The 10445-nt window shown below is 48.9% G+C and overlaps 1 protein-coding gene across 11 annotated transcripts in view; it reads right to left on the minus strand.

Moving 5' to 3' along the window:
- The window catches only part of FLYWCH1 (FLYWCH-type zinc finger 1), a 30623-nt gene that overhangs the window by 16824 nt on the left and 3354 nt on the right, over positions 1-10445 (minus strand). For 6 of the 11 annotated variants that reach the window (XM_045462125.1, XM_045462124.1, XM_045462121.1 and 3 more), the window contains exons 1-2: positions 10008-10284; positions 7883-7999 (exon numbers count right to left, since the gene is read on the minus strand). The exons of 1 other annotated variant lie outside the window; for it this stretch is intronic. The gene's annotated coding sequence lies outside the window, so the exon portion shown is untranslated. Of the gene's footprint in view, positions 1-7882; positions 8000-10007; positions 10287-10445 lie in introns of those variants that run through there. 4 more of the 11 variants (XM_045462123.1, XM_045462122.1, XM_045462114.1 and 1 more) reach the window with 2 other exon arrangements.

The raw sequence follows: 10445 nt of genomic DNA on the forward strand, positions 1-10445 counted from the left end.
TGTTGCCAAATCCAAAGACAGAGTCAGGTGGTGGTTGCCAGGGGCTGGGGGGAGGGAGAGGGAGATTGGGGGCAAAGTTCTGGGGGTGGGTGGTGCTGGCGGCAGACAATGTGAAAGTGTTTAATGGCACCCAGCTGTGCACTTAGAATGACTCAAATGGTAAGTTTTTCTTATATATATTTTACCAAACACACACATACACACGCGCGCGCGTAACAAAGTACAGGTAGTGATGCCGCATTTACCTAACGTCCCTGGTGAATGCGGTTCTCCAAAACAGGCAGATTTCAGACTAACTAAAGTTATTTCTCCACCATCCAGAATTTTACGATTCTATCTGTTTCAGTTTATCCACTGAGGATGGGTATCTTCGTAAGCTCTTGTCGTTCCTCACTAACCGGATAAAGAGGGCATACATACGTTATCCGGATTCCCCACCCAGTTCCCTTGGCATACCCCCCACGCTCCTGGGGGCCCTTTCCCCACTTCTTACATCCTGCTGTGTCTAGTTGCCAAGCCTCTTGCCACCCCGCCCCCACCGTGGTTCTTCTTCCCATGGGGGACCACCAAGATTCTGTGGTCTCCTGTGTCCTAAAGCCCTCCTTCTGTCAACAGTTCAACTTTGTAAGAACGGCCCACACTCGACCCTTCTCAGCCTGGCTGTTGGGAGGCTGACACGTCCAGACACCACTCTCCTCCTCTTTGGCCATCGTGCAGGATCGGTGCCGGCTTGGTCAGCCCATTAACCGCGTTCTCCCAACAAACCACCTGCCCTGGCCTATATGTGGTCCATCCACACAATAGAATTCATTCAGCAATAAAAAGGAAGGAAGCACTGACACCTGTTGCCGTGTGGGTGAACCTTGAGAACATCACGCTCAGGGAGAGAAGCCAGACACAAAAGAAAGCACAGTGTAGGATTCCATTTATATGAAATGTTCAGAATGGGCAAAGCCACTGAGACAGAAGGTAGACAAGTGGTTGCATAGGACTGGGGGAAGGGAAGGGGAGATTACGAAGTGATGCTAAGGGGTGTGGAGCTTCTTATCGGGGGACTGAAACTGTCAAATTGATTGTGGTGACGGTTACACAACTCTGTGAATGCCGTGGAAACAGTGAATTATACAGTTCGGATAGGGGAATTGTATGGTATGTAATTCACAGCTCAGTAAAATTATTTTTAAAAATCCTTATAGGGACTCAGGTCTCCAGGACCACTTGGATGAAAAATAGTTTGTTTTTTTAAAAAAGTAATCTCTACTTTTTAGTAGCGGGGCTGAAACTCACTACCCAGAGGTCGAGTCTCACGTTCTTCTGACTGAGCCAGTCAGGTGCCCCCAAAACAGTTTTCTACCCCATTAGCAGGCTTTTCACTCCAGGGCTTGGTTTCCTCATCAGAGAAGAGGGGTGGCATGGATTACACACACACACACACACACACACACACACGTATATTGTATTTTAATGTTTTTATGTATTTTTGAGAGAGAAAGCACCAGCAGGGGAGGGGGAGAGACAGGGACAGAGGATCTGAAGCAGACTCCACATGGACGGCAGTGAACCCGATGTGGGGCTCGAACCATGAGACCATGACCTGAGCCAAAGTCAGATGCTCAATCGACTGAGCCATGCAGATGCCCCAGCATGGATTATATTTGGGATATTTTGGAAGTTGCTAATATTCTATTGTAAAGCTATATACAAATACTTTTTAAATCTTAAGAACATAATACTAGTAAATCACCCATAATCCTGCCACTCAAATGCACAGCTATCTTCATTCTTGGGTTAGTGCTCTTAACAACATTTTGGGGGCACCTGGGTGGCGCAGTCGGTTAAGCGTCCCACTTCAGCCAGGTCACGATCTCGCGGTCCGTGAGTTCGAGCCCCGCGTCGGGCTCTGGGCTGATGGCTCAGGGCCTGGAGCCTGTTTCCGATTCTGTGTGTCTCTCTCTCTCTGCCCCTCCCCCGTTCATGCTCTGTCTCTCTCTGTCCCAAAAATAAATAAACGTTGGAAAAAAAAAAAAAAAAACAGACATTTTGTTTTCAGTGGCATACACATTGCGTTCAACATGTTGTTTGCTATTTCACCCCACTTTACAGTGGGGGGGGGGCCCTACCTGCAGATCCGATAGAGCCCTTGTAAAGGCTGAAATCGCCATGTAGGACCAGAGCAGGCATGAACACAAATCTAAACCCTCAGCGGCAATGCTCTGAAAGGCCACAAGATGGCGATGTTGCTCCTTAAAACGAAGTTACTGGTAAAAATTAAATGTCTGATCCAAATGTTTCCAAAGCAGTATCTGGGAGTTTTTCCCTGTAGCAAAAATAAGTAAAGCTTTCCAAAAATGTTTGTATTTACAAAACTTTAGTTAGAAAGCAGATGTGGTTAACAAATTCTGAAAATACTATCTTTTCTGAGCTTTTTCCAAAAAACAAGCCAAAGTATGACTGGGACACTGCTGTGGCCTCTGTCCCTCGGCCCTCACACCCCCTCTCTTGCCTCTTCCCAGCTCTGCTCCCAGCCACCAATTACGGACTAACTTTATGTATTCATGACTTAAAAAAAAAAAAAAACCTTAAATAACTAGGAAGAGATATCTCAAAATGTTAAAAGTAGTAAGTATAGTGATTTATTTTCTCCTTACATTTCTTTCGTTTTCCTAAAATTGTGTACAATGTGCATGAATGCTTTGTACCGTGGGGAAACGGGAGACATCTCCCTTGGTAATTTTTTCTTCAACTCCGTAACTCTCCCGTGACATGTCACACAAGAAATTAAAGAGTTAACAAAAACGACAGAACGTAGAAATGAATAAAAATCAAGGAGAGTAAAATCCCTGTGGGACCTACATAGGCTCAGACATTCCCTCCGAGATGTTTATTAACTACAAGGGTAAGATGGTAACTTGATGACGGTAACATACCCCCCTCAGCGATCGACGTCAACTTCACCGGCCAAAAGACACATCGACACCACGACCTCCTTGACACAACATCGTCTCTGTGATATTTCTGCCCCAAACACACACCCCTGCTTTAATCAGACAAGCCACATGGAGGGACGGTCTACAAAACAACTGACCAGGACACTTGAAGACGGCTGAGGTCATCAAGGACGGGGGCAGGCTAAGGACCTGTCACAGACTGGAGGGGACTGCGGAGATCATGGCTAAATGCATCATGGGATGCCGGAACAGGAAAAGGATGCTGGGAACAAGCTGGAGAAATCAGAGTCAGGTTAACAGAGTGGCATCAGGTAAGATGCTGACAATCAGAGAGACCAGGTGACGGGTACATAGGAATTCATCGTATTATCTTTGCAAACTTTTTTTTTTTTAATTTTTTTTTTAACGTTTATTTACTTTTGAGACAGAGAGAGACAGAGCATGAACAGGGGAGGGTCAGAGAGAGAGGGAGACACAGAATCTGAAACAGGCTCCAGGCTCTGAGCTGTCAGCACAGAGCCCGACGCGGGGCTCGAACTCACGGACCGCGAGATCATGACCCGAGCGGAAGTCGGACGCTTAGCCGACTGAGCCACCCATGCGCCCCTATGCAATCTTTTAAAAGCCTAAATTTAAAACATTCTTGAAAACCCAAGTTTCAACTTATAGACAACATGGGAGATGACAGAGAAAACAAGTGACGGAAACCTCCCGGTGGAAGGGTGAGAGAGGATGAGGGTCAGAGGGTAGAAGAGACAGGGGAGACACCCTTCCGCCCAGAGCCTTGTTGTTGGTCCCGGGACTTGGGACCTGGGACCTGAGCCGGGAACAGAACTCCTCTGGCATCGGCCCACATGTTCAGTACAGTAACCCAGCAATCTCCCTGCCGAGGGTCACCATCACTCTTCCCCGCTCTGCTTTGGGGCCTTCAGCGAGTGGCCCAGGACGACACGGCTCGGCCGAGACTCAGACCCAGGCCCAGCTGGTGCTGCGCTAATGGGGTGCCTCTTCCTGCCCTGAGCGGCTGAGGCTTGAGGTAAGAAGCGCTTGTTACAGAGGAAGCTGAGGCTCAGAGCTGCGGTCAGGCCTTCAGAGTAAGTCGTCCGAGGCACTGATGTGTCCCTACAAACCAGCTCTTTCATGGTTTGTCACAGTGCCCTCCCGCTGATCTGGCCAGGGGGAGGCACTGCGGGACACCGGAGAGCGTTCCCGAAACCACCTGCCCGGCGGGGCTCCACCGGTGCTGTCTGCTCCGGCTTCGGTTTCGCAGGGTCTCCCTGGGGGCCCTGGGCGCTCAGCCTGCTGTGTCGGCAGCATCCAGCCACTGCTGGCGTCTGGGCTGCTCAGTTTCCGGTTCGGCCCCTCATCTCCTCCGCCACCAGGGGCCGCACGGAAATTCCCAGCTGAAACCTTACGGTGGCTTCTGTTGTCCCGTCTGCATTCTGACTGACACATCCTCCGAGAGTCTGAAGGACCGTGATTTCACCATTTAATATTTACCAAACACAGCTGTGTGCCTGGCACTCCCTGAAGGGCTCTGCACGCACGGTTTCCTCTTCCAGATAACCTTGTCAGAGTGCGCTATTCTTCCCTATCTCGGAGGAGGAATTAAGGGTTCGTTCGTCTTCGGTCTCTGTGGCCAAGAGCAAGGCCAACAAAGACAGAGTCACCGCTCGAGACTGCTGTGTCTGCCCTCAGGGCTGAACCTCTTAAAATAAGTGAAAACAGCCTTTTGCAAGTGGAGGATTCTGACCATAAGGATCAATATAGTGGGTTAGGATTGGTGGCTGTCAATCAGGGTGATGTGATTCCCAGGCAACACTTGGCAATGTCCAGGGACACTTTTGGTTGTCACGACTGGGAGGCAGGGCACGCTACTAGCATCTAGCGGGTAGGGGCCAAGGATGCTGTTCAACATCCACCAGTGCTCAGAGTAGCCTCTCCAACACCCGCTTAAAGAAGCATCTGGTCTTGGGGCGCCTGGGTGGCGCAGTCGGTTAAGCGTCCGACTTCAGCCAGGTCACGATCTCGCCGTCCGTGAGTTCGAGCCCCGCGTCAGGCTCTGGGCTGATGGCTCAGAGCCTGGAGCCTGTTTCCGATTCTGTGTCTCCCTCTCTCTCTGCCCCTCCCCCGTTCATGCTCTGTCTCTCTCTGTGTCCCAAAAAAATAAATAAACGTCGGAAAAAAAAAAAAAAAAAAAAGAAGCATCTGGTCTACGGGGCACCGGGGTGACTCAGTCGGTTAAGTGTCCAACTTCGGCTCAGGTCATGATCTCGTGGTTCATCGGTTCGAGTCCTGCATCTGGCTCTGTGCTGACAGCTCGGAGCCTGGAGCCTGCTTCAGATTCTGTGTCTCCCTCCCTCTCTGCCCCTCGCCTGCTCACACTCTCTCTCTCAAAAATAAATAAAGCAAAAAAAAAATTAAAAATAAAAGGCATCTGGTCTAAAATGCCAACAGAGCCAAGGATGAGAAACCCTCCTTAAGATCAATGTATAAAAAATGAAATACAAAAGAAAGAGTCCATCGATATAAGTCTAAGTATAGTTTTCATGCATTTTTTTTTTAGTATTTATTCTTAAGTAATCTCTACACCCAACGTGGGGCTTGAACTCACAACCTTGAGATCAAGAGTTGCATGCTTTTCCGACTGAGCCAGTCAGGTGCCCCTTCAACGCAAGTTTTATTACAATTATTTGTATGTGTAATTCTGGTCTTCAGAAGAATTCCCCAGGGCACCTGATTAAAATGCGAATGCTTGGATTTCCATCCAAAATGCTGACGGAGGGTCTGGAAAGCGATTCTAGAATCTGGATTTTTAACTAGTACCCCATGAGGCTCCAGCACTGGTGGACCATGGACTCCTGCTTTTGAGAAACACTTGAACACATGCCCTTGAGAAACAGGTGGCCAACCTAAGACGGATTTGAAGGTTTTTTTGTTTTGTTGTTTTATTTTATTTTTGTGCCGGGCTCCTTATTAAGCATTTTATATACATTGTCTCATTTAATCCGTCACGTTGCGCATGTTCCTTCATCAATGCATTAAATAAAATCACTAATATTTGTTTATTGTATAGCAGTGGGAGAGTCATGATTTTATCTTTCCTGAAATGATCCTTCAACAATTTAACAAGTGTCAGATACCTTAGGGGACTTGGGGGACCTCAAGAATACAGACAGGACTTTGCTCAAACTTACAAGCAGTATGAATGAAATCTGGTGGAGACAGCTTCTTGAGCATAGCTTTTATACCATGAGATAGCAAATACCAGATTTTTACAAATCCCATCTGAGATTCCTTATGAAGGCTGCCAACAAAGCAAACTCAAGGAGGCCTTTATGGTGAATTAACACACTGTACCTGGGCGAACAATCAGGCCAAATCTAAGGAGACCGGCCTTATTTTAAGATTAGAAGTATTTTCATCGAGGTTATGAGACTGCAAAGAAGCTCTGTGCTTCAGTGGAAGACGATGCGGCTGTCTAGAACACGCCTTCTGGGTTATAGGATTCTAGCCTTTGAACTATTTTTACAACTCTGCACGGTGTAGATAACCGAGAGCAATGCAAAATTATTCTAGTCTATAGGCAACAAACTCTCCCCATGCAAATACGTATAGACGTGCAAATTATTCTTCCCACTGCAGAAGATGCCAGTTTTGCCTCCATGCGCACATTTATTTCAGTATCTATAGTCTTCTAGAACTTTCTTTGGAATCTCTTGCACACTGGTTGTTAGATCTTTCTGGTTTGTTGGTTAATGAGTTAAGTACAAGTTTCCATATGTGTTCACTTTACATCTGTGTCAAACACCTTTATTTCCTTTGTTTTGGTTTAAGACTGCTAAAATTTTTTTTTTTTTAATTTTTTTTTCAACGTTTTTATTTATTTTGGGGACAGAGAGAGACAGAGCATGAACGGGGGAGGGGCAGAGAGAGAGGGAGACACAGAATCGGAAACAGGCTCCAGGCTCTGAGCCATCAGCCCAGAGCCCGATGCGGGGCTCGAACTTGCGGACCGCGAGATCGTGACCTGGCTGAAGTCGGACGCTTAACCGACTGCGCCACCCAGGCGCCCCTAAAATTTTTTTTTAATGTTTATATATTTTTGAGAAAGAGAGAGAAAGTGAGCAGGGGAGGGGCAGAAACAGAGGGAGACACAGAATCCAAAGCAGGCTCCAGGCTTTGAGCTGTTAGCAGACAGCCCGATGCAGGACTCGAACCCACAAGCTGTGAGATCATGACGTGAGCTGAAGACGGACGCTCAACTGACTGAGCCACCCAGGCATCCCCAAGACTCTGCTTTCTAATTGCTCAAGTCATTGGTCCTTTAACCTCTGGTTCCGGTCAGTTTTTAATTAATTTATTTATTATTATTTATTTATTTTATTATTATTTTTGTTTGTTCCGGTCAGTTTTTAAAATTACATGTGAAATATCAATCTGCACTGCATGCAGTAAAACTGGGTATCATTTTAGGAAACTTTTGTTATACATGTGTATATTTATTCTGGGTGGATTTAAATATATTTTTTAACTCGGGATGGCTATTGCTTTGAGGTAAATATTGAGCCCCTAACGTGTTCGTGTTGTCATATTCAATTTTTACTCGCTGAAGGTTTATTGAATGACTGGAGTGTTTTTAAATCGGGCAGATGTAAATGGAAAGTTGGAAAGCTTCATGGTTCAGGATTCGTCGCTCTCTTATTTCCTCTCCCCCCCTCCCCCCCCACCAGAAGCAAGGTACAGGGCAATTCGAATGCAATAGTCAAGCTGCCTGCTTTGATATTGCTGTGCACTGGGGGTCAGTGTAAACCCAGCACCCAAGAGACACACGGTATTACAGGCTGCGACGTGCCTCTGAGGCAAGACCTAAGCGGTAAGGTCCCGAAAGGCTGACCCTCACCCGGCAGCTGACAGTGGATCAACAGAATTACCTTTACACACGAGAGGGAGAGCCACCGTCCCCATGCGCCAGTACCCGGGTCCTTAGGGCTGGCTTGCCGGGTGGGAGACCTGGGGCAAATCCCATCAATTCTCTGGGGTGATCTTCCCTGTGAAACAGGAAAAGTGGCAAATCAGATACTGCATGTGAAATTTTTCTATAAACCGTAAAGTCATCTCACGAGAACAAAGAGTTCTTTGTCAGGCTCAGGGGCCCTGATGTTTGAAAAAGCTCCTGGGTGACTCCAACTGCTGCTCCCCTCCCACATACACTAGGGAACCATGAGGGTTAGAGGTGTTCATTGACTGACTCGAGACCTTCCTATGAAATATGCATGGTCTCTGTGTGTGCATACAAATGTCCCTTCCAGAAGGCGATGAGGGTGCCAGTGGCCCCGCCCCTAGCGATTAAGACTGGTGAATGGCCTAGGGGAGCCACTGCTTCAGACCACCTTAGAGAGGCAGAGGGCATGGAAAGAAAGATTCTAGCTCCTGGTCCTCTCAGCCCAAGTCCTTCAGTCACCAGATCAGAATCTTAGCGTTTTGTTCGTTTGTTTAAGTAATCTCTATGCCCAACGTGGGGCTGGAACTCACAATCTGGAGATCAAGAGTCACACGCTCCACCGACTGAGTCAGGCACCGCAGAATCTTAGCTATTTTTACTCCTTCCCTATCAGAACTGATGTATCCTCACATGTCATGTATACCTGGTCATGACACCTTCTATCGCCCTCCCACTGAACATCACTGCACGGCTTTGATCCCCACCCACTCCTTAACAGCCCTCTCATCCGGCACCCAGCCAGTCCCATTCTCCCTACGCAGTACCAACCAGTTAATCTTCCTAAAGCTGAACTTCAATTATTTCTCGGTCCAGTAAAAAATCGTCTCCCTCTCCGTATAAACACCCCACAATCCAGATAAACACTATCTCTTCCCCAAGTCCCACAGAGCTTTTGGAAGAACAAGATAAGCCTGATGGCATCCAACTAGATAATTCAAGTCAAGTCCTTGAAGTGATTTTGGCCCTGAGAAGCAGAAATGTCAAAATATTAAAAATATACCCTTTCTTAAAAAAAAAAAAAAAAAAAATTAAAAAAAAAAATATACCCTTTCTTTAAGATTGAAGGTTACTTGGGGCGCCTGGGTGGCGCAGTCGGTTAAGTGCCCGACTTCAGCCAGGTCACGATCTCGCGGTCAGTGAGTTCGAGCCCCGCATCGGGCTCTGGGCTGATGGCTCGGAGCCTGGAGCCTGTTTCCGATTCTGTGTCTGCCTCTCTCTCTGCCCCCCCGCCCCCCGTTCATGCTCTGTCTCTCTCTGTCCCAAAAATAAATAAACGTTGAAAAAAAAAATTTTTTTTTAAAAGATTGAAGGTTACTCGTGATTATCTGATTATTGGAACTCAGTCAGCATCCCCCAAAGGGAAGAAGTAAAGGAAACCAAAGACTGATGGCTTACAGCAAGGGTTTAAAACTGGTCAGAACCAGTAGGTCCTAAAATCAATTTAATGGGTTAACAATAGTCTTTTGGAATGGGAAGAACAGAATAGAATTAGAACAAAGGTAGAGTAGATCCGGATGAATCGGGACAGGTTAGGGTAATTTCTCCCTTTAAATTTATCTTTCAGTAATCTACATCTACAGCACAAGTTTCGCATGTAAAACAGATTTCTTAGTGTAGGGTGAGTCAAAAAAAAGTTTGAAAGTCACCACAGGTAATCTACATAAGCAGAGGGGAAGCTGGGGTGTTAATAGCAAAAAGTGCAAGGTCACGGGGACCTACAGAACACCACAGAAGAGACAGGGCTGGGGTGCCAGCACAGGTCAGCACCGGTGGGGCGGACACCGCCGGGGGTGGGGGGCGGGCGAACGTGGGGTGACTGGGGGTTTCAGGGCACAGTCCCCGGGCCGGGTGGGTTGGGGGAAAGGAGGAGCCTGGAGAAAAGGAGGCGAGTCTCGGGTGAAGGACAAGGAGGCGGCCTGAGCGCCGGGACGCAGAGCCGGGTGACCACCCCCTCCCAGTATCAGAAGCCGAGGGACACCCGGGGAGGCCTGGCTGGGGGCGCGGCCACGCCGTGGGACCCGCGACCCTCCCGGCCCGCTGGGGCCCGTGCTCACCGGGCACCGGCCGGGCGGCGGCGGCAGCGCACCCCTCCCTCTCCGGCGACCAAGCGGCGGTGGGTCCTTTGGCCTCGACCGCCGGAACCACAGGCGTCGACCTCGCGGCCCAGGCCCCTCCGGCCACCACCACCCGAGCGCCCGCTCCCCGCCCCCACCTGCCCTCTCGGGAGCGAGCCTCGTGCCGGCGCGCCGCGCCGCTGGCCAGGAGCGCGCGCCTCCCCGCAGGAGAGCCGACCTCTTGGAACGCCCAAACGGGCTCCCAGCGCGCATGCGCCGCAGGGCCGCTGGCCGGGGGGCCCCATTCCGTGGACAAATTCCGCTTCTCCGGCTCTTCCGTGAGCCGCGCCGAGCTGGCGGCCTGACCAATCGGCGCCGGGATACAGGGCGAGGTTTTGCGAAAGGGGCGGGGCAGTCCTAGGATTGGGCGGCGGCGCC

This window comes from Leopardus geoffroyi, chromosome E3 (genome assembly GCF_018350155.1).
Source record: "Leopardus geoffroyi isolate Oge1 chromosome E3, O.geoffroyi_Oge1_pat1.0, whole genome shotgun sequence".
Taxonomy (NCBI): domain Eukaryota; kingdom Metazoa; phylum Chordata; class Mammalia; order Carnivora; family Felidae; genus Leopardus; species Leopardus geoffroyi.